At 34.8% G+C, this 20,898-nt stretch overlaps 1 protein-coding gene across 1 annotated transcript in view; it reads right to left on the reverse strand.

Annotated features, from left to right (window-relative positions):
* Window positions 1–20,898, reverse strand: part of CATSPERB (catsper channel auxiliary subunit beta) — a 207,045-nt gene that overhangs the window by 68,430 nt on the left and 117,717 nt on the right. The window lies entirely within an intron of this gene.

Consider the following 20,898-nt stretch of genomic DNA (forward strand, 5'->3'; position numbering starts at 1 on the left):
AAAAATACAATATTCTGATAGACATAGATAATCAATTAATATCAGCACTTAACATATATTCACTAAATGGTATAGGAACAAAAATGTTTATTTTTATGCTCAATTCTCCATTTGATTATTTTTAACATTAATTTTTATTTTGAGTTCCAAATTCTCATCCTCCCTCCACCTCCCACACACACACCTATTGAGAAAGCAAATACCATTATACTAACCATGCATGTGAAGTCATCCAAGACACATTTCCATATTTTCTATGCTGCAAAAAGGCAAGAAAAATAAGGTAGAAAAAAATATGCTTTGATCTATGTTCAGAGTTCATCAGACCTCTCAGGAGGTGGTTAGCATCTTTCATTACGAGTCCTTTGGAATTCTCTTGGATCATTTTATTGATCAGAGAAGCTAAATCTTTCACAGTTAATCATCATTATAATCTTGCTGTTACTGTGTACAATGTTCTCGGGGCTCTGCTCACTTCACTTTCTATAACTTCATATAAATCTTTTCAAGTTTTTTCTGTAAGCATTGTGCTAATCATTTCCTGTGGCACAAGAGTATGTCATCACAATCATATATCACAAAACTTATTCAGCCACTCCCCAAATGTTGGGCATTTCCTCAATTTCCAATTATTTGTCACCACAAAAAGAGTTGCTATAAATATTTTCATACATGTAAGTCCTTTTCTTTTTACTTTGATCTCATTGTGATATAGACCTAGGAGCAGTATTGCTGGGTGAAAACAGTTTTATAGCCCTTTGGGCATAGTTCCAAATTATTTTCCAGAATGGTTGCACCAGTTCACACTTCTACCAACAATGCATTAATGTACCTATTTTTCCACATTCCCTCTAGCACATGTCATTATCTTTTCCTGTCATTTTGGTTGATCTAATATATGTGAGGTGGTATTTCAGAATTGTTTAAATTTTCATTTCTCTGTTAGTGATTAGATTATTCTTATGTGACTATCAATAGCTTTGTTTTTTTTTCTTTTGAATACATCCTGTTCATATTCTTTGACCGTTTATCAATTAGGAAATGGCTTTTATTTTTTATAAATTTGGCTCAGTTCTTATGTGTATAGGAAATAAGACCTTTATCAGAGAAACTCACAGGAAAATATTTTCCCACTTTTCTCCTTTCTTTTCAATTTTGATTGCATTGGTTTTGTTTGAGCATAACTTTTTAAATTTAATGTAATCAAAATTATTCATTTTTACCTCCTGTGATTGTCTCTATCTCTTGTTTGTTCATAAACTCTTAACTTATTCATAGACCAGGCAATTTTTTCCATGATCTTTTAATTTGTTTATGATGTCACCCTTTATCTTTAAATTATATAGCCATTTTGACCTTATCTTCATGAATACAGTGTAAGATTTTGGTCTGTCTAGTTTCTGCCAGACTGCTTTCCAGTTTTCCTAACAGTTTTTGTCAAATAGTAAGTTCATGCCCATATATCTTTGATCTTCATCTTTCTTAATACAAGGTTACTGTGGTCATTCATTCCTATACATTATATACCTAACCTATTTCATTGATCAACTACTTTATTTGTTATCTACTACTAGATTATTTTGATCATTACTGCTTTATAGTATAGTTTGAGATGCGGTACTGCTAAGCCACCTTTTCTACATTTTTTTCATTGATTCCTTTTATATTCTTGACCTTTTGTTCATCCATATAAGTTGTTCTTATTTTTTCTAGCTCTATAAAATCATTCTTTGGTAGTTTAATTGTTATGATGCTAAATAAGCCAATTTAGGTATTATTGTCATTTTTACTATAGTGGCTCAACTTGCACAAGACCAATGAACGATTCACCAATTTTTTTTTACTTCTCTTCATTTGTGTGAAAAGTATTTTTGTAATTGTGTTCATTTAGTTTCTGTATATATGTCTTGGAAGATAGACTCCTAAGTATTTTATACTGTCCTCAGTAATTTAAAATTGAATTTCTCTATCTCTTTCTGCAAGGTTTTGTTGGTAATTTAAAGAAACATTAATGCTTTTATAGGTTTATTTTATACCCTGCAACTTTGTTAAAGTTGTTATGTTGTCCAGAGATTATTTTATAGAGCTAAAAAAATAGTAACAAATACCATCTGGAAGAACAAAAAGACAAAAATATCAAGATAATCAATGAAAAAAAGGAAAAGTGACCTAGCAGCAGTTCCAAATTAAAAACTACACTAGAAGGGGCAGCTAGGTGGTACAATGGATAGAGCTCCAGTCTTGGAGTCAGGAGGATCTGAATTCAAATTTGGCCTCAGACACTTGACACTGACTAGCTATGTGACCCTGGACAAGTCACTTAACCCTGATTGCCTCACCAAAAAGCAAAAAAAAAAAAAAACCTACATTACAAAGTGGTAATCATCAAAAACAATCTGATACTGGCTAAGAAATAGAGTGGTTGATCAGTAAAATAGTCTAGGTACACAATACACAGTAGTAAGTGACCATAGTAATCTAGTGTTTGATAAACCCAAAGATCCAACCTTTACAGGATAAAAACTCCCCATCTGACAAAAACTGCTGGGAAAACTGGGAAGCAGTTTGGCAGAAACAAGGCATAGGTCAACATCTGTTGAGCAAGATGCGTTCAGAAAAACCTGCAAAAACTTACATGAACTGAGGTAAAGTGAAGTGAGCAAAACCAGAACATTGTACACAGTAACAGCAAATTTGTACAATAATCCACTGCGACTGACTTAGCTCTTCTCAGCAATACAATAATCCAAGACAATTCTAAGATGCAAAATGCTATACACCTCCAGAGAAAGAACTGATGGAGTCTGAATGCAGATCAAACCACGCAATTTTCACTTCATTTTTTCCTTTTGTTCTATTTCTTCATGTACAACATGACTAATGTGGGAATATGTTTTACATAATTGAACATATATAATCTAAATCAAATTGCTTGCCATCTTAGGGAGGAGGGAGAAAAGAGAGGAGGGAGAAAATTTGTAATTCAAAATTTTATTTTAAAAATGAATGTTAAAATTGTCTTCAAATGTAACTGGAAAAAATAAAATGCTTTTTGAAAGGGAAAAAAAGAAAAAAACCTGCCTGTTCAAAGGAAAACTCCTAGGAATGTTGTGGCCAAATTCCAGAGTTCCCAGGTCAAGGAGAAAATATTACAAGCAGCCAGAAAGAAACAATTCAAGTATTGTGGAAACACAATCAGGATAACACAAGATTTAGCAGCTTCTACATTAAAGGACCACAGGGCATGGAATATAATATTCTGGAGGGTAAAGGAGATAGGATTACAACCAAGAATCACCTACCCGGCAAAACTGAGTATAATCCTCCAGGGAGGAAAACTGTCACTCAGTGAAATAGAGGACTTTCAAGCATTCTTGATGAAAAGACCAGAACTGAATAGAAAATCTGACTTTCAAATACAAGACTCAAGAGGAACATGAAGAGGTAAACAGGAAAGAAAAATCATAAGAGACTTATTAAGGTTGAACTGTTTATATTCCTGCATGGAAAGATGATATTTATAGCTCATGAGACCTTTGTCAGTATTAGGGTAGTTGGGGGGGGGGAAATTATATGTACGTATATAGATATATAGATATAGATAGATAAATAGATAGATAGATAGATAGATAGATAGATAGATAGATAGATAGATAGATAGATAGATAGATATAGAGTGGCAAAGGGTGAGTTGAAGATGAAGGGGTCATATCTGGAGAATAAAATTAAGGGGTGAGAGAGGATTATACTAAGAGAAGAAGAAAGGGAGAGGTAGAATGGGGTAAGTTATCTCACAAAAAAACAGAAAAGAAAAGGCTGTTACAGTGGAGGGGAAACAGGAGAAGGTGAGAGGGAATGAGCGAATCTTATTCTCATCAGATATTGTTTAAGGAGGGAATAACATACACACTCAATTGGGTATGGAAATCTGTCCTCCCCTACAGGAAAATAGGGGGAGAAGGGGAAAAGAGAGTAGGGGAATGACAGAGAAGAGGACAGACTGAGAAAGGGGGTAATCAGAAGCAAACACTTCTGGGGAGGGTCAGGGTCAAAAGAAAGAATAGAATAAATGGGGGGCCAGAATAGGATTAAGGGAAACAGAGTTAGTTTTTCACAGCATGACTACTATGGAATTTTTTTGCAAAACTGCACATGTATTGCCCATATTGAGTTTCTTGCCTTTTCAATGAGGGTGAATGGAGAGGGAGGAAAGGAGAAAATTTGGAACCCCCAAAAAATGTTTTCACATGCAACTGGGAAATAAGAAATACAGGAAATGGGGTACAGAAATCTATCCTGCCTTACAGGAAAGTAGAAAGGGAAGGGGATAAGAGAAGGGGGAGAGATAGAAGGGAGGGCAGACTAGGGTGAAGGGATATTCAGAAAGCATGTCATCTTGAGATGGGGTGAGGGGTGAGAAGGGGTGAAAATTTAGAACTCAAAATCTTGTGTAAATGTTGAAAACTAAAAATAAATAAATTTTTTTAAATTTTAAAAAAAGGAAAAGAGAAAAAAAGTTGTCTTTAAAGGCAACTGGAAAAAATAAAATAATTTTTGAAAGCAAAAGAAAGAAAAGAAAAAAACTGCCTGTTCATATCCTTTGATCTTCTTTCAGTTGGGGAATAACTCATATTTTTTAAATTTGAGATATGAGATCTTTATCTGAGAAACTGTCGATAAAATTTTTCTTCTAATTTTCTGTTTTCCTTCTAATGTTGGCTACATTGGTTTTATTTTTTTAATTTTTTAATTTAATGGGATTGAAATTATACATTTTTACACCTCACAATGCTATTTCATGTTTATCCATAAATTGTTTTCCTACCCATAAGTCTATTAGGTGATATGTTTCATATTCTTCTAATTGTCTTATGATATCTCCCTTTATATCAGGGACATATATTCATATTGTCTTTATCTTGATAAATGGTGGAAGTTATTGATCTAGACTCAATTTCTACCAGACTGCTTTTTCCAGCTTTCCCAACAATTTTAACCAAATAATGAATTCTTATTTCAAAAGCTTAACTCTTTACATTTGTCAAACACAAGGTGACTATAATCATTTGCTGCTGTGTGTTGTATGTCTTCTCTGTTCCACTGATCCTCCTTTCTATTTCTTAGCCACTACCAGATAGTTTTGATAATTACTGCCTTATAGTAAAGTTTAAGATCTGGTATTGCTAAACCTCCTTCCTTTACTTTTTTTTCATTAATTCCTTTAATATTCCTGACCTTTCATTCTTCTACATGAATTTATTATTATTTTTCTAACAGTATAATAATTTTGGTAATTTAATTGGAATGGCATTAAATAAATAGATTTAGGTGAAAATTGTCATTTTCATTAAATTGCCTCTGCATACCCATGAACAATTAATACTTCTCCAATTATTTAAATCCGACTTTATTTGTATCAAAAGTGTTTTATAATTATGTTCATGTAGTTCCTGGGTTGTTTCAGTAGTTGTAATCCCAGGTATTTTGTACTGTCTTCAATTATTTTAAATGGAATATCTCTTACTATCTCTTCTTGCAGGGTTTTGTTGGTGAAATATAGAAATGCTGATGATTTATGTGGGTTTATTTTTATCCTGCTACTTTGCTAATTTGTATCAAAAGTGTTTTATAATTATGTTCATGTAGTTCCTGGGTTTGTTTCAGTAGTTGTAATCCCAGGTATTTTGTACTGTCTTCAATTATTTTAAATGGAATATCTCTTACTATCTCTTCTTGCAGGGTTTTGTTGGTGAAATATAGAAATGCTGATGATTTATGTGGGTTTATTTTTATCCTGCTACTTTGCTAAAACAATTCTTTCCACTCATTTTTAGTTGAATCTTTAAGATTTTCCAAGTACATCATCATGTCACCTGCAAAAAGTGATAGCTTTATTACCTCATTGCCCATTTTGATTACTTCATTTTCTTTGTCTTCTCTTATTGCTATTGATAGTATTCCTAATATAATATTGAATAATGCTGGTGATGATAGGCATTCTTGCTTGACTCCAGATTTTATTGGGAAGGGTTCTTGCTTATCTCCATTACAAATAATGCTTGCTGATGGTGTTACGTAGATGCTTCTTATCATTTTAAGGGGAAAAAAATCCATTTATATTTATGCTTTCATGTTGTTGTTGTTGTTAATAGGATGAGTGTTGTATTTTATTAAAAGCCTTTTCTGCATCTATTAATATAAGCATGATTTTTGTTACTTTTGCTGTTGAGATGATCAATTATGTTAATAATTTTCCTGATGTTAATCCATCCCTGCATTTATGATATTAATTCCAATTGGTAACAATGTATAATCTTTGTGATATATTATTGTAATTTCCTAGCTAGTAATTTATTTTGGAATTTTGCATCTATATTCATTAATAACATTGGTCTATAATTTTCTTTCTCTGTTTTTGCTCTTCTTCATTTAGGTATCTACCATATTTGTTCCATAAAAAGAGTTTGGTACTATTTCTTTTCCCATTATTCTAAATAATTTGTTTAATATTGGAATTAATATTTAAGCTTTTGGTAGAATTCACTTGTAAAACCATCTGGTCCTGATGCTTTTTCCTTAGGCAACTCATTTATGGTCTGTGCAATTTCTTTTTCTAAAATAGATTTATTTTAAAAATAAATAAATAAAATAAAATAGATTTATTTAGATATTTAAGCAGTTTATATTTCTGTAAATATAATTGGACAAACATAAATTCCTTTTGCTTTGGTTTCATTTTTATTGATTGTATATTCACCCTTTTCATTTTTAATATTAATAATTTGGCTTTCTTCTTTCTTTTTTGAATCATATTAGTAAATGGTTTATCTATGTTATTGGTTTTTTTCTTAAAAACAACTCTTATTTATTAATCCAATGATTTTGTTACACTCTATGGTATTAATATCACTTTTAATTTTTAAGATTTCTAATTTAGTGTTTAATTGGGGTTTTATTTGTTCTTTTCTAGTTTTTCTTTTAAATTGCATATTCAATTTAGTGTTCTGCTCTTTCTCTGTTTTATTAATGTAAGCATTTAGGGATACAATTTTTCCTTTGATTACTGCTTTTGCTGCATCTCATAGGCATTGATATGTTGTTTCATTATTGTCACTCTCTTTAACAAAATTATTGTTTCTATGATTTGTTCTTTTAGCCACTCATTCTTCAAGATTAGGTTGCTTAGTCTCCAACTAGTTTTTAATCTGTGTTTCCATGATTCCTTATTGAATATGATTCTACTGCATTATTATCAGGAAAAAAGATGCCTTTAATATTTCTTCTTTTCTGCATTTAAATTTAAAGCTTTTATACCCTAATACATGTTCAGTTTTTGTAAAGGTACCATATGCCACTGAGAAAAAGATGTTTTCCTTTCTATTCCCATCCAATTCTCTCCAGATAGCTATCATATCTAACTTATCTAAGATTCTATTCACCTCCTTAATTTCTTTCTTATTTATTTTTCGGTTATACTTATCTAATTCTGAGAGTGGGTTGGTTAAGTCCTCCACTATTATGTCGTTACTATCTATTTCCACTTGTAATCATTTAACTTTTTCTTTAAAAATTCGGATGCTATGGCATTTGGTGAATATATATTTAGTATTGATATTGCTTCATTTTTTATGGTACCCTTTATCATAATATAGTTACCCTGTTTAATCTCTTTTCATTAAATCTATTTTAGCTTTAACTTTGTTGAGATCATAACTACTACCCCTGCATTTTTAAACCTCAGCTGAAGCATAATAAATTCTACTCCAGCCTTTTATTTTAGCTCTGTGTGTATCTCTCATTTTGAAATGTTTTTCTTGTAAACAACTTATTGTTGAACTCTAACTTTTAACCCATTCTCCTATTTTCATTTTATGTGTAAGTTTATTCCATTCACATTCAAAGTTATAATTACTAGTTGTGTATTTCCCTCACACTCTCTTTTTACCCTATCCCTCCTCACATGTCTGATTTGCTTCTAACCACTACTTCCAATTTGCACCCTTTTTAAAGAATCCCTTCCTTATCCTCTCCTCTACCCTCTTACTTCTTGATCTACCTACCCTTCTAAAACTCCCTTCCTTATCCTGTGCCCTCAATCTCCCATTTCTTTATAAATTAGAAGACTTTTATATTCTTCTAGATGTATATGTTATTCCTTCTTTAACCAAGTGCCAATGAGAATGTGATTTCCAGCACTACTAACCATCCACCTCCCCTGTTTGACGCTGACAGTTCTCCTATTCACACCTCATTCATATGAGATAATTGCTCCATTTTACCTCTCCATAACAAATTTTATTTTTTAGAATTATCCCATGATATGCAACTCAACCCCAAGCCTTCTATGTATGTTCTTTCAAACTACTCAAGTAATGATGACATTCTTAAGAGTACAGATAACATTTTTCCAAATAAGAAATAATTTGACCTTATTGACTGCCTCATAATTGGTCTTTAATGTTTACCTTATGTTTCTCCTGGATCTTATATGTCAAACTTTCCATTGAATTCTGGTCTTTTTGGCACAAATACCTAAAATATTTTTCAATTCATTAAATGTTCATTTCCTTCATTCAGCATTATACTTAGCTTTGCTGGGTAAGTTATTCTTGGTTGCAATCCCAGCTCCTTTGCTCTTTGAAATATAATGTTCCAAGTCCTTTGTTCTTTTCATATAGAAGCTGCTAAATCTTATGTTATCCTAACTGTACTTCCACAGTATTAAAATTGGTTTTTTTTTTCTTGCTGCTTGTACTATTTTCCCTTTAACCATGGAGTTTAGGAACTTGGCTATGATGTTTTCATGAGTTTTCATCTTTGGATCTCTTTCAGGTGGTGATCAATGTTTTTTTTTCCTACTTCTATTTTACCCTCTCATTCTAGAACTTCAGGGCAATTTTCCTTAATGATTTCTTGTAGACTCTAGACTCTTTTTTATCATAACTTTCAGGTAGTCCAACAATTCTTATGTTGTCTTTCCTTGCTCTGTTCTCTAGATCAATTGCTTTTCTAATGACATATTCCACATTCTCTTTATTTTATTATTTTTTAGTGTCATTAGCTTGGAGTTATTGTCTTCCTTAAGTTTTTGGGTCATTTTTTTCCCCAATTGATTGGCTTTCTTTACATAATTTTTTTAATTTTCCTAATTTTCCTCAACTTCACTTATTAGATTTTTGATGTCCTTTCTAAGCTCTTCCAAGAACTTTTTTTCGGCTTGTGACATTTTTCTTTGAAGTAGGAATGGCTTTTTAAACTTCACTAACTTCTGAATATGAACTTGGATTTCATTCTATTCCCATAGTAGCTATCTAATGTGTTCTTTCTCTTTTGTCTACTCATTATTTTAGTGAATTGTTGTTATAGTCAGGTTCCAGTCCCAAGTTGCAGGTGGTGATGCCTCAGGCTTCAAGTTCTTTGTGCTGTTGTTTTCTAAGCACTGTTTGGAGCAATCAACCTCCAGCAATCCTTTCCATCCTGAGACATGGCTAGGGCCTGTAGACAAGCTGTCACCTCAAATGCTCTTGCTTCCTGTGACCCTTTCCACAACTGCAAACTTCAGTCCCTTATGTCCTGGAATCAAAGCTAGAAATTCTGCTGTCCTGCAAGTGTCCACAGCAAGCTGGGTCCCTACCCCTCTGCTATCATACTCACTAGGTGTGTGTTTGCTCCTCTTCACACAGAGCTGCAGCCCAGGACCACATCTGGTCAACACACTGAATTTGATCTTCTGCTGCTAAAGTGTCTGAGCCCTGCACTGTCCTTGAGGTAAAAGTGCATAAAGCTGAGGATGCCACCCTACACAGCTGACTCCATGTTTTGTTATTTGTTGATTCAGGGAAGTCTGACTAGAGATGTTTGTACTTTACTCCAGCCAAACCTCTACCCCTAAAATTTATGTTTTTCCTGAGATTCTCCTCAGTTTTCTTTGGAGGAAAACTGCTTTACTCTGACTTTTAATTATTTCTGCTGTTAAAATTCCTTTTGAGGCGATGTTTTGTCTTGTTTGTGAAAGAAATTTTGAGAGCGTGGTATTTCCAATATTTTTCAACCGTCTTGAAATTTTGAGATCCCAGTATTTCCTGTCTTAATCCACCATCTTGAAATTGCACCTTTCCTTAAAATGGTAAGTAATATCTATCCATCTAAAAACAAGACCCAGCATTATATGATATGGGAATAAATTAGAGGCTTATATAAAAGATCAGAGGTAAAACAAAGAGAACAATTTATATGATAACAATGATGTAAAAATTTACAACTTTGAAAATCTTAACTTTTATAATTCACTGACAAGCTATGATTTGAGAAGACTGATGATGAAACATGCCACCTACAACTCCTAAGAGAGAAATGATGGACTCAGGAGTCATAATGAAATATTTTTGGACATGCCACATGAAGAAATTTGTTTTACTTCACTATGCATATTTGTAACACAGGTTTGTTTTTATTTTTCAATGGGGACAGGGGAGATGGAGTGAAAGAAATAAATACCTGCTCATTTAAGTAAAAAACATAAAATTTTAGAAGATGAGAGGAAAACAAAGAGTTCTTGATAAAAATTGGAAAAATAATCTGCCAAGAATTCTTTGATTATATAAACTGAGGTATAACCTGGGAAACAAAAAACAGGTGGTATTTTTTAATTCTTTTTTGTTAATTTAATTAATTTATTTAGTTTTAGTTTTCAACATTCACTTCTACAAGATTTTAAGTTCCAAATTTTCTCCCCATCTCATCCCTCCCCCAACCCAAGATGGTATGCATTCTGAATACCCCTTCCCCTAATCTTCATTCCCTTCTATCTCTCCCCCCCTTCTCTTATCCCCTTTCCCTTCAATTTTCCTGTAGTGCAGGATAAATTTATATACCCCATTGCCTATATATCTTATTTCCCAGTTGCATGTGAAAACAATTTTTTTTCACATTTGTTTTTAAATTTTTGGGTTCCAAATTCTGTCCCTTCCTCCCTCCCCACCCAGCCTTATTGAGAAGGCAAGCAATTCAAAATACAGGTTATATATGTGTAGTCATGCAAAACACTTCCATAGTAGTCATGTTGTGAAAAACTAAGTATATTTCCCTTCATCCTATCCCAACCCCCATTTATTCTATTCTCTTTTTTGACCCTGTCCCTCCTCAGAATTTTTTTGCTACTGATTACCCCTTCCCCAATCTGCCCTCCCTTCTATTATCCCCCCACTCTCTTATCCCTTTCCCCCCTATTTCCTGTAGGGTAAGATAACTTTCCATACCCAATTGAGTGTGTATGGTATTCCCTCCTTAAGCCAAATCCTATGAGAATAAGATTGACTCATTCTCTCTCACCTTCCCCCACTTCCTCTCCACTGTAAAAGACTTTCCTTATCTGTTTTATGTGAGATAATTTACTCCATTCTACCTCTCTCTTTCTCCTTCTCTTTGTATAATCCTCTCTCACCCCTTAATTTTATTCTCCAGATATCACCCCTTCATCTTCAACTCACTCTGTGCCATCAATCTATCTATCTATCTATCTATCTATCTATCTATCTATCTATCTATCTATCTATCTATCTATCTACCTATCTGTCTGTCTGTCTCTGTCTGTCTATCTATCTATAGATATTATAATTTTTTTCCCTCCAATTACTCTAATACTGACAAAGGACTCATGAGTTACAAATAACATCTTTCCAAGCAGGAATGTAAACAGTTCAACCTTAATAAGTCTCTTATGATTTCTCTTTCCTGTTTACCTTTCCATGTTTCTCTTGCATCTTGTATCTGAAAGGCAAGTTTTCTATTCAGTTCTGGTCTTTTCATCAAGAATGCTTAAACGCTCTCTAATTCATTGAATGTTTATTTTTTTCCCCTGAAGGACTATGTTCAGTTTTGCTGAATAGATGATTCTTGGCTGTAACCCTATCTCCTTTGCCCTCCAGAATATCATATTCCAAGCCCTCTCATCCCTTAATGTAGAAGCTGCTAAATCTTGTGTTATCCTGATTGTGTTTCCACAATACTTTGTTTCTTTCTGGCTGCTTTCAATATTTTCTCTTTAACCTGGGAACTCTGGAATTTGGCTGCAACATTCCTAGGAATTTTCCTTTGGGGATCTCTTTCAGGAGGTGATTAGTGGATTCTTTCCATTTCTATTTGGCCCTCTGGTTCTAAGATATCAGGGCAGTTTTCCTTGATAATTTCTTGAAAGATGATGTCTAGGCTCTTTTTTTTTTTGATTGTGGCTTTCAGATAGTTCAATAATTTTAAAATTCTCTCCTGGATCTATTTCCCAGGTCAGTTATTTTTCTGATGAGATATTTTACATTGTTTTCTATTTTTTCATTCTTTTGAATTTGTTTTACAGTGTCTTAATTTCTCATAAAGTCACTAGCTTCCAATTGCTCCATTTGAATTTTTAAGGAAGTATTTTCTTCAGTAAGCTTTTGGATTTCCTTTTCCCTTTGGCCAAGTTTACTTTCTAAGGCATTCTTCTCCTCATTGGCTTTTTTGATCTCTTTTGTCATTTGGGTTAGGCTATTTTTTAAGGTGTTATTTTCTTCAGCATTTTTTTGGCCTCCTTTAGCAAGCTGTTGACTTGTTTTTCATGATTTTCTTGCATCACGCTCATTTGTCTTCCTGGTTTTCCCTCTACTTCTCTTGCTTGCTTCTCAAACTCCTTTTTGAGCTCTTCCATGGATCTGGGACCAATTCATATTTTTCTTGGAGGCTTTGGATGTAGGAGCTTTGAATGTGTTGTCTTCTTCTGATTGTATGTTTTGATCTTATTTGTCACCAAAGTAAGATTCTATGGTCTGACGCTTTCTGCACTGCTCACTCATGATCCCAGCCAATTACTTGAGTTATAAATTCTTTGTTAAGGTAGGAGTCTGCTTCCAATGTGGAGAATGTACTGTCCCAAGCTTCAGCAGGTTTGTGCAGCTGTTTTCAGAGATACTTCTAGGTACCTGTAAATTTTCAATTCTTCCAAGGTGAAATGATCAAGGGTAAGGTGTTTACTCCTTTTCTGGCCTGTGCTCTGGTCTATGAGTGACCACAAGCACTCTTTTCTGTCTTGGAACTGTGAGGAGGATTCTCTCTGTACAGCCACTATAAGTTAGTCCTCCTCCTCGCCCCAGGACCACTACCTAGAACTGTGACTCAGATCCAAGCATGAGCTAAGCAAGAGAATCCTGCACAAGCAGAGAGATCCCGAAATCCCCCTCTCATCAGCCACTCAATTCCCCCTCAGTCTGTGGGCCAGAAGCTCAGTAGGTAGCCACCATCCTGCAGCTGCACACAGGGACTGGGGATGGGACCCTGCCCTTCTCTCTTGCTGCTGACACAGACTTTTTCCACTGTCCTAAGTTGTCTTTGGCATTCATGGGTTGAGAAGTCTGGAAACCACCACAGCTGCTCGTGATTCAGTCCTCTGAGGCCTAATCCAGGTTTGCTGGGGCCTGTGTGCCACACCAAACTGCATTCTTCTCCCAGTCTGGCGATCAACCATCCAGGTTGTCTTGGGCTAGAAATTTGTTTCACTCTGTCTTTTTGTGGGTTCTGCTGCTTTAGAATTTGTTTAGAGTTATTCTTTACAAGTATTTGGAGGGGTTTCAGGGAGAGCTCAAGCAAGTCACTGCTTTTACTCCTCCATCTTGGCTCTGCCAAAACAGGTGACATTTTTTAAATGTTTTATTGAATAAGCTGAACCAAAGCTTGTAAAATTTTCTCCCTACTACAAATTATTCTACTCATAATGCTATACGCAGTCAATAATCATTTATTAAGTGCTAAGTATTTGCTAGGCACTGCTTTAAGAATTGGTAATATAAAGACAAGCAAAAAGTCAGCCTCTGCCCTGGAAGAACTTACATTCAAATGAGGAAAGACAAGCCATAAAAGGAAGCCAAAAAGTTGGGGGGGAGAACCAGTTTGGAGATGAAGTTACTTAGCCTTAGGTCATGGTAGAGAAGTCAAGAGCAGGGGTGGTGACCTTGCATCCTCGAGGCCACATGTGGCCCTCTAGGTCCTCAAGTGTAGTCCTTTGATTAAATCCAAACTTCACAGAACAACTAACTCTAACCTTAATCCTAAACCTAATTGGAACAAATTTGTCCTGTTCATTTGCTCTGCACACTTAAAGTCATAGGCTTCTATTTAACATGATGGCATGAAATGTCCTAGCTAGCCAATCCTCCTGATAAACACTCCAGCAAAGATTTTAAAAGGTGCCAGATGAAACAGTGACAAGCTAAACCAAAGGGAAATGTCAATAATTTCCTCTATCTATTCCAAAAATTTATGAGAAGATGGTCAGAGATTATATTAGAGGTTGTCGCCTGGTTTCAACCACCCCATCTCAAACTACAGTCAGGAAGCAATATTTCCAGAGTGCAAAAGGGACAGAACTGATCAGGGATAGCCCATCCCTTTCCCAAATACAAGATGGGTTGAAGCCTGGCTCTGGAACAAATTCCAAATCCAGGAACTTAGGCCACCTAGTAAAACTAACCCATGGCATCTGGTGATACACAATGGCAGTTTGAGAGAAATCTCACTAGAGGGAAGAGATGGATTGTCCCCCTGAACTTGAAGGAGTGATTCAATGGAAACAGAAGAAAAAAAGAGAAGGGGAAAAGGAGTCAAGACAAGAGGGAGAGAGAAAAATCTTCCAGTCCTTCTGAAACATGAGCTGAAATCTTTCTATATCTGAAAAAGCCCCGTCAATTTCTCACGGGTAGGCCAAGCTAATATAATAAAAATGACAATTCTACCTAAATTAATTAACTTATTCAGTGCTATACCAATCAAATTACCTAAAAATTATCTTGTAGAACTAGAAAAAATAATAACAAAATTCATCTCAAAGAACAAAAGGTCAAGAATATCAAGAGAATTCATGAAAAAAATGCAAAGGAAGGTGGCCTAGCCATATCAGATCTTAAATTGTATTATAAAGTAGCAATCATCAAAACTACTTGGTATTGGCTAAGAAATAGAGTGGTAGATCAATGGAATAGGTTAGGTACAATAGACACAGCGGTGAATGACTATAGTAATCTACTGTGTGAGAAACCCAAAGACTGCAGCTTCTGGGATAAGAACTCACTATCTGACAAAAACTGCTGGAAAAACTAGAAAACAGTATGGTAGAAACTAGGCATAGAGCAACATCTTACACTGTATATCAAGATAAGGTCAAAATAGGTACATGATTTAGATATAAAGGCTGATACTATAAGCAGCCTAGGAGAGCAATGAATAGTTTACCTGTCAGATCTATGGAAAAGGGAAGATTTTATGACCAAACAAGAGATAGAGAACATTATGAAATGCAAAATGGATGATGATTTTGATTACATTAAATTGAAAAGTTTTTGCAACAAGCAAAACCAATGAAACCAAAATAAGAAGGAAAACAAAAAGCTGGTAAATAATTTTTACTGTCAATGTTTCTGATAACTTCATTTCTCAGATACATAGTCTTATGAAAAAATGCTCTAAATCACTATTGATTAGAGAAATACAAACCAAAACAATTCTGAGGTACCACCTCATCCCTATCAGATTGACTAATATGACAAAAAAGGGAAATGATAAATGTTGGAAAAGATGTGGGAAAATTGGAACACTAAAACACTGTTGGTGGAGCTATAAACTGATCCAACTATTCTGGTGAACAGTTTGGAACTATGCCCAAAGAGCTATAAAACTGTGCATACCCTTTGATTTAGCAATACCAGTACTAGGTCTGTATCCCAAAAAAGATAATAAAAAAGGGGAAAAGATCACATATACAAACATATTTACAGCAACTCTTTTGTGGTAGCAAATAATTGAAATTTGAGGTGGTGCCCATCAATTGGGTAATGGCTGAACAAGTTGTGATATATGAATGTAATGGAATACTATTGTGCTATTAGAAATGATGAGCAGGCAGATTTCAGAAAAACCTGACTGATAAACTGATGCTGAGTGAAGTGAGCAGAACGAGGAGAACATTGTACACAGTAACACCAACATTGTGTGATGATCAACTGTGATACTTAGCTCTTCTTAGCAACGCAAGGGTCTAAGGCAATTCCAAAAGATTCATGATGGAAAATGTCATCCACATCCAGAAAAAGAACTATGGAATCTGAATACAGATTGAAGCATACTATTTTCACTTCTTTTGTTTTCTATTTTTTCTTTGTCATGGCTTTTCCTTTTTGTTCTGATTCTTCTTTCACAACATAACTAATGTGAAAATGTTTAATATTTATAAACTAATGTTTAATATGATTGCACATGCATAGCCTATGTCAGATGGTTTGCCATCTTGGAGAGGGGAGGGAGAAAAAAAATTGGAGCTCAAAATCTTATAAAAATGAATGTTGAAATTGATCTTTACATATAAATTGGAAAAAAAATACTATTAAGTACAAAAAAAAGAAAAAAAAGAAGCTGCAACAATTTCCTCATCTCCCTCCAAGGAAAGAAAAGTTATCATATTTTGTTTTATCTGTTCTTTGAGGGCAGGAACTGTCTTTTACCTATTGCATCTCCATTGCTAAGCACAATGGCTGGCACAGAATAGGTGCTTAATAATGTTTATTGACTAATTGCTATACAGAGCAACTATATGCTATTAGAATTTTTTTTAGGTTTTCTGCAAGATTTTTTTTCTTCCATCAACTGGGAGGAAAGCCTATGATATAAGCAAAGAATGAGTTTTTAGTAGAAAACTTTTATTTTAGAAAATAGAAAACTTTCCCCTCTCCTACGATTTCATTGGCATAGGGACTATTGCATAAGAAAATCCCTTCTACTAACACAAGTTGACATTTTTTTTGCAATATATAGCTTTAATTAGTTTCCTAGAGAAGAGAGAGGTTACATGACTTTTCTGGAGCCCACAGCCAGTATATGTCAGAAAAGAGACTTCTACCTAGATCTTCCTGGCTTTGAGAGTGGTCCTATTCCCATTATATGAGGCAGCCAAAATGGATATCTCTACAATGTATAAGTGGTCAAAGTAGATGAACAAATAGCTCTAAAGAAAATTGCTAACTAATAACAATTAAAAGAAAGGCCAATCAAAACAATAATAAACTTACACCAAGTTACTGACTTAATGTTCCTTACTAACAAGATGACAAGCCACAACTTAATCCTAATCCATAGTTTCACTTTCCTAAATTGAAATTGGAACATTTGGCTTAAAATTTTATTTTCCCAAGTGAATCTTAAAGTCCTGACCATTTCCCTTTAAATTCTTAATGAGATTGTTGAAAAAAATTCTTTGGCTTTTAAAAGCACGTTGTTGTAATAGAAGGTATGTTCAGAGTTTAGAATGCTCTTCAGAGTGCTGTCTTTATTAGAGCTCTAACATTGCATTAAAAAAAAAAGATGAGAGTCATCACACTGAGTTGTTGGTATAGCTATAAATTGATTCAACTATTCGAGAAAGCAATGAGTTATTATGAGAAGACAATGGCTAGAATGCCTATAAAATTTGATATAGAGACTGCACTAGTAAACAAAGATTACAAAAAGGTCAATGACAAAGATGACAGTTTTATATACATCGCATTTACAGCAGCTCTTTCCCATCAATAGGGAAAAGAATAGATAAGTTGTGGCACATAAATGTAATGGAATAATACCACTCTCAAAGAAACAATGAATTTGCTGTATACAGACAAACACAGGAAGAATTTATAAAATGATTATAGGAACATGTTTTGTAGTAGTTGGAAACACATGAATTTGATAATGACTAAATAAATTGTATTACGTGAATGTAACATCTAATACTGCATACTATTCTGTAGGAAAATATGGATGTGATGTATACAGAGCAGCATAAGAAAGATGCATTAACTATTTCAAAATGAGTATATATAATCAGGAAAGCAGTTAACACAATGATTATAGCAACATAAATGAAAAGAACAGCAACCACGAAGCAATGGAAACTCAATATAGCAAAATGATAATGACTAAATTTAGTCCCAAAGAAGAGATATGAGAAAACAGATCCCCACCTGACAAACAAATGCAGAAAAAATTTGCACAAACAAAACCAATAAAACTATGTATACCCTTTGACTCAGCAATATCACTGCTAGGTCTGTATCCCAAAGAGATCAAGAGAGACTTCAGAGAGCCAAGATGGCAGAGTAAGTGGTAAATTATTGTAGCTCTTTCATATTCACCTCCAAACGACCATAAAATAGCATCCCAAAATAAATCCTAGAACATTGGAGTCAATGGAAAGACTATGTGGAACAGTCTTTTAGCCTGGGACACTTGGAGGATTGTCAAGAAAGGTCCATCTCACTCAGACAAAAGGGGAGCAATTTACAGTACAGGAAGCATCCCATCAAGCCAGCAGCAAGCCCCACCTCAGCAAACCAGTGGGAGATCCTGAGCCCCAGTGTGGTAAAGCACCAAACGCCAACCTCTCCTCCCCAACCTCTCCCATGCCTTAGCATAGCCAAAGGAACGGGCAGACTCCAGATCTGAGAACCACCATGTGTAGCCCACTTCAGTGCAGCCTGTGGTGGACAGGTGTCCTCCAGTGGCCAGATGTCCAAGTGCTTCAGCGTAGCCCTGAGAAAATGCAGAAAAACCCCACATTGCCTCGGCACTCACCAGACACCACTACAGGGACCAACAGTGGCCAATGGTATACTTATTTGTGGTGAGTGAGGGTTTTATTTTTTGTGGGAGAAATGGTGGTTGGATGAGTAGGTAGTGAAAGTGATGGGGGAAAAAACAGAGAAAAAGAAAAGAGCATCAATAAAACACTAAGAAAATATGCAGGCAGAAGAAAGTTCAGAAGAAGACGAACAAGGAGAGATGTGTTGGTATGATCATAATAGACAGTTTAAAATATTGCTCAACATTGAAGTTCAGGGTTTAATATACGATCTTTTTTCTATTTTTTTGTATACTGAAATTGAAAAGAAAGAGAAACATTATTCCTTGCACCCTTCTGATGTGATGTAGTCCCAAAATGTAGTTGTGCATGATGGGGCTTCCTTATGTCTGTGCCCTTATCCCTCTATCAGTTTCATACACCTCAGTGATTGAATCAAGAAATGTGGATGATTTGCTGCAAAAACAAAATCAGCCACACTTCTAGGGACTTTAATAATTAAGCCATGAAAAGTTTAATGGGGATACCTGGCTGTGTGGAGGACATGAGAGATTTTTCTCTCTTTCCTTTTTCCCAACATTACTCATATTATTTAGAAGGGGAGTTGGTGGGCCCCTAGAATACATTGAATTCAATGAGCAGTAGAGAAATACCCTCTAGATGAGACCTGCACAACTTGGCAGTGAGTAGGAGCCAAAATTAAAATAGGCTAAACTTTTTTGGAACTCAAATAGATTTTTAGCAGCTCACTTTCCAAATAAAGGTATAATTAATGATTAAACTATTTTGCAAATAAACCATATTTTTTAAAAAGGGAAATTTCAATTAATATCAATTAATTACACTTATTACTTAAAAGCTTTTATTTATCATGAAATCACTCATCTCAGACTAGAGACAGACTGATGATGGTAGACTGCCACAGGTCACATGACAAACAGGAGAGAGTCCACAGTGGCAACCCACCCCTCAAGTTACATGATGGTCATAATAGTAACTAGCGGAAGGTGAGTTAAGTGGGGCATGGACAAAACACTCACTGCATCTTTACTTTCTTTTACATCCTCTATATTTTTTGTGGGCAGCCTAAAATCCTTTGGAAGGCCAGAAGTGGCCCATGGGCCATATGTTGTACAGGTCTGCTCAAGACAGACAGGGACACAGAGATACCAGCACTAGCAGGATGAAACAGCCTCCAAGGAGATCAACCCCTAGCAATTAAGAGTCAAACTATCAAGAAGACCCTCAGAACTCATGGTGAGGACTTTCCAAAGAGAGAAGGGATTTCTAGCCTTCTTAGTACCAAGAGCTATAAGTTGTCTTTGCTACACCTATACCCTATAAGTGTGATTCATTCCCAGTGTATTTTATTCTGAACCCATCCTCCCCCTTGATGTTTTAGTTCTCAGATTCATGGGAGGAATGTTGTTTAAATGCTGATCTTACTATTCCATAGAAGTAAATGCCTTTGCTAAGAGCTGAATGAGTCTCCTGTTAATAGAAAGTATATGAGAGGTAAAGATGGGTAGACGGCTTATAAGGCTATAGTGTTAGAAATACAAATCCATGCACAGTATTATCTCTAAAATCCAGAGTACCATCTACAATCTACGGAGGCAGCCCATGAGTTCAAGTGACATGTTGAGGGAGTACTACACTGGGCTCTAGGGTTAATTAACCCTGTGGACCCACATTTATAATGTTCACTTATAAAGTGTTTGTTTTGTGCACTAGTCAAATTCATGATAAAAAGAAAAAAATGGTTCTTAATCTTGAATTTATGAACTTTTAATAAAATAGTTGACAACTATATTTCAATTAATTAGTTCCCTTTGAAACCATCTGCATTTTATCTTATACATTTAAAAACATTATTCTAAGAAGAGGTCCAAAGGCTACCAGAGATGGCCATGCCAGTCTCGTTCAGGTTTTAAAAAAAACCTGACCTAGAAGAAACCCCTTAGCACATTGGGTAGAACCTCTATAGAGGATTTATGGAAGTATATGAATAATAACAAATAAAAATAGGTTGAGAAGGCAAGGATTGGTTATGATTTCTACCAGTGGCAAGAAAACCTATACTCATGAAAACACTGATTCACTAAAATATCAACATAACTGGTTAATTCCTGCCATAAAAATTATAGATTTATCATATTGAAATTAGTAATAGTAAAAAAGAACAGTCTATAATGCATCTAATAAACTCCAGTGAACAAGCAACCAGTGGGTCCCAGAGCACATTTGAAGATTTTTCTCTAGAAGCA

This window comes from Phascolarctos cinereus, unplaced genomic scaffold (assembly GCF_003287225.1).
Source record: "Phascolarctos cinereus isolate Bilbo 61053 unplaced genomic scaffold, phaCin_HiC Scaffold_3;HRSCAF=262, whole genome shotgun sequence".
Taxonomy (NCBI): domain Eukaryota; kingdom Metazoa; phylum Chordata; class Mammalia; order Diprotodontia; family Phascolarctidae; genus Phascolarctos; species Phascolarctos cinereus.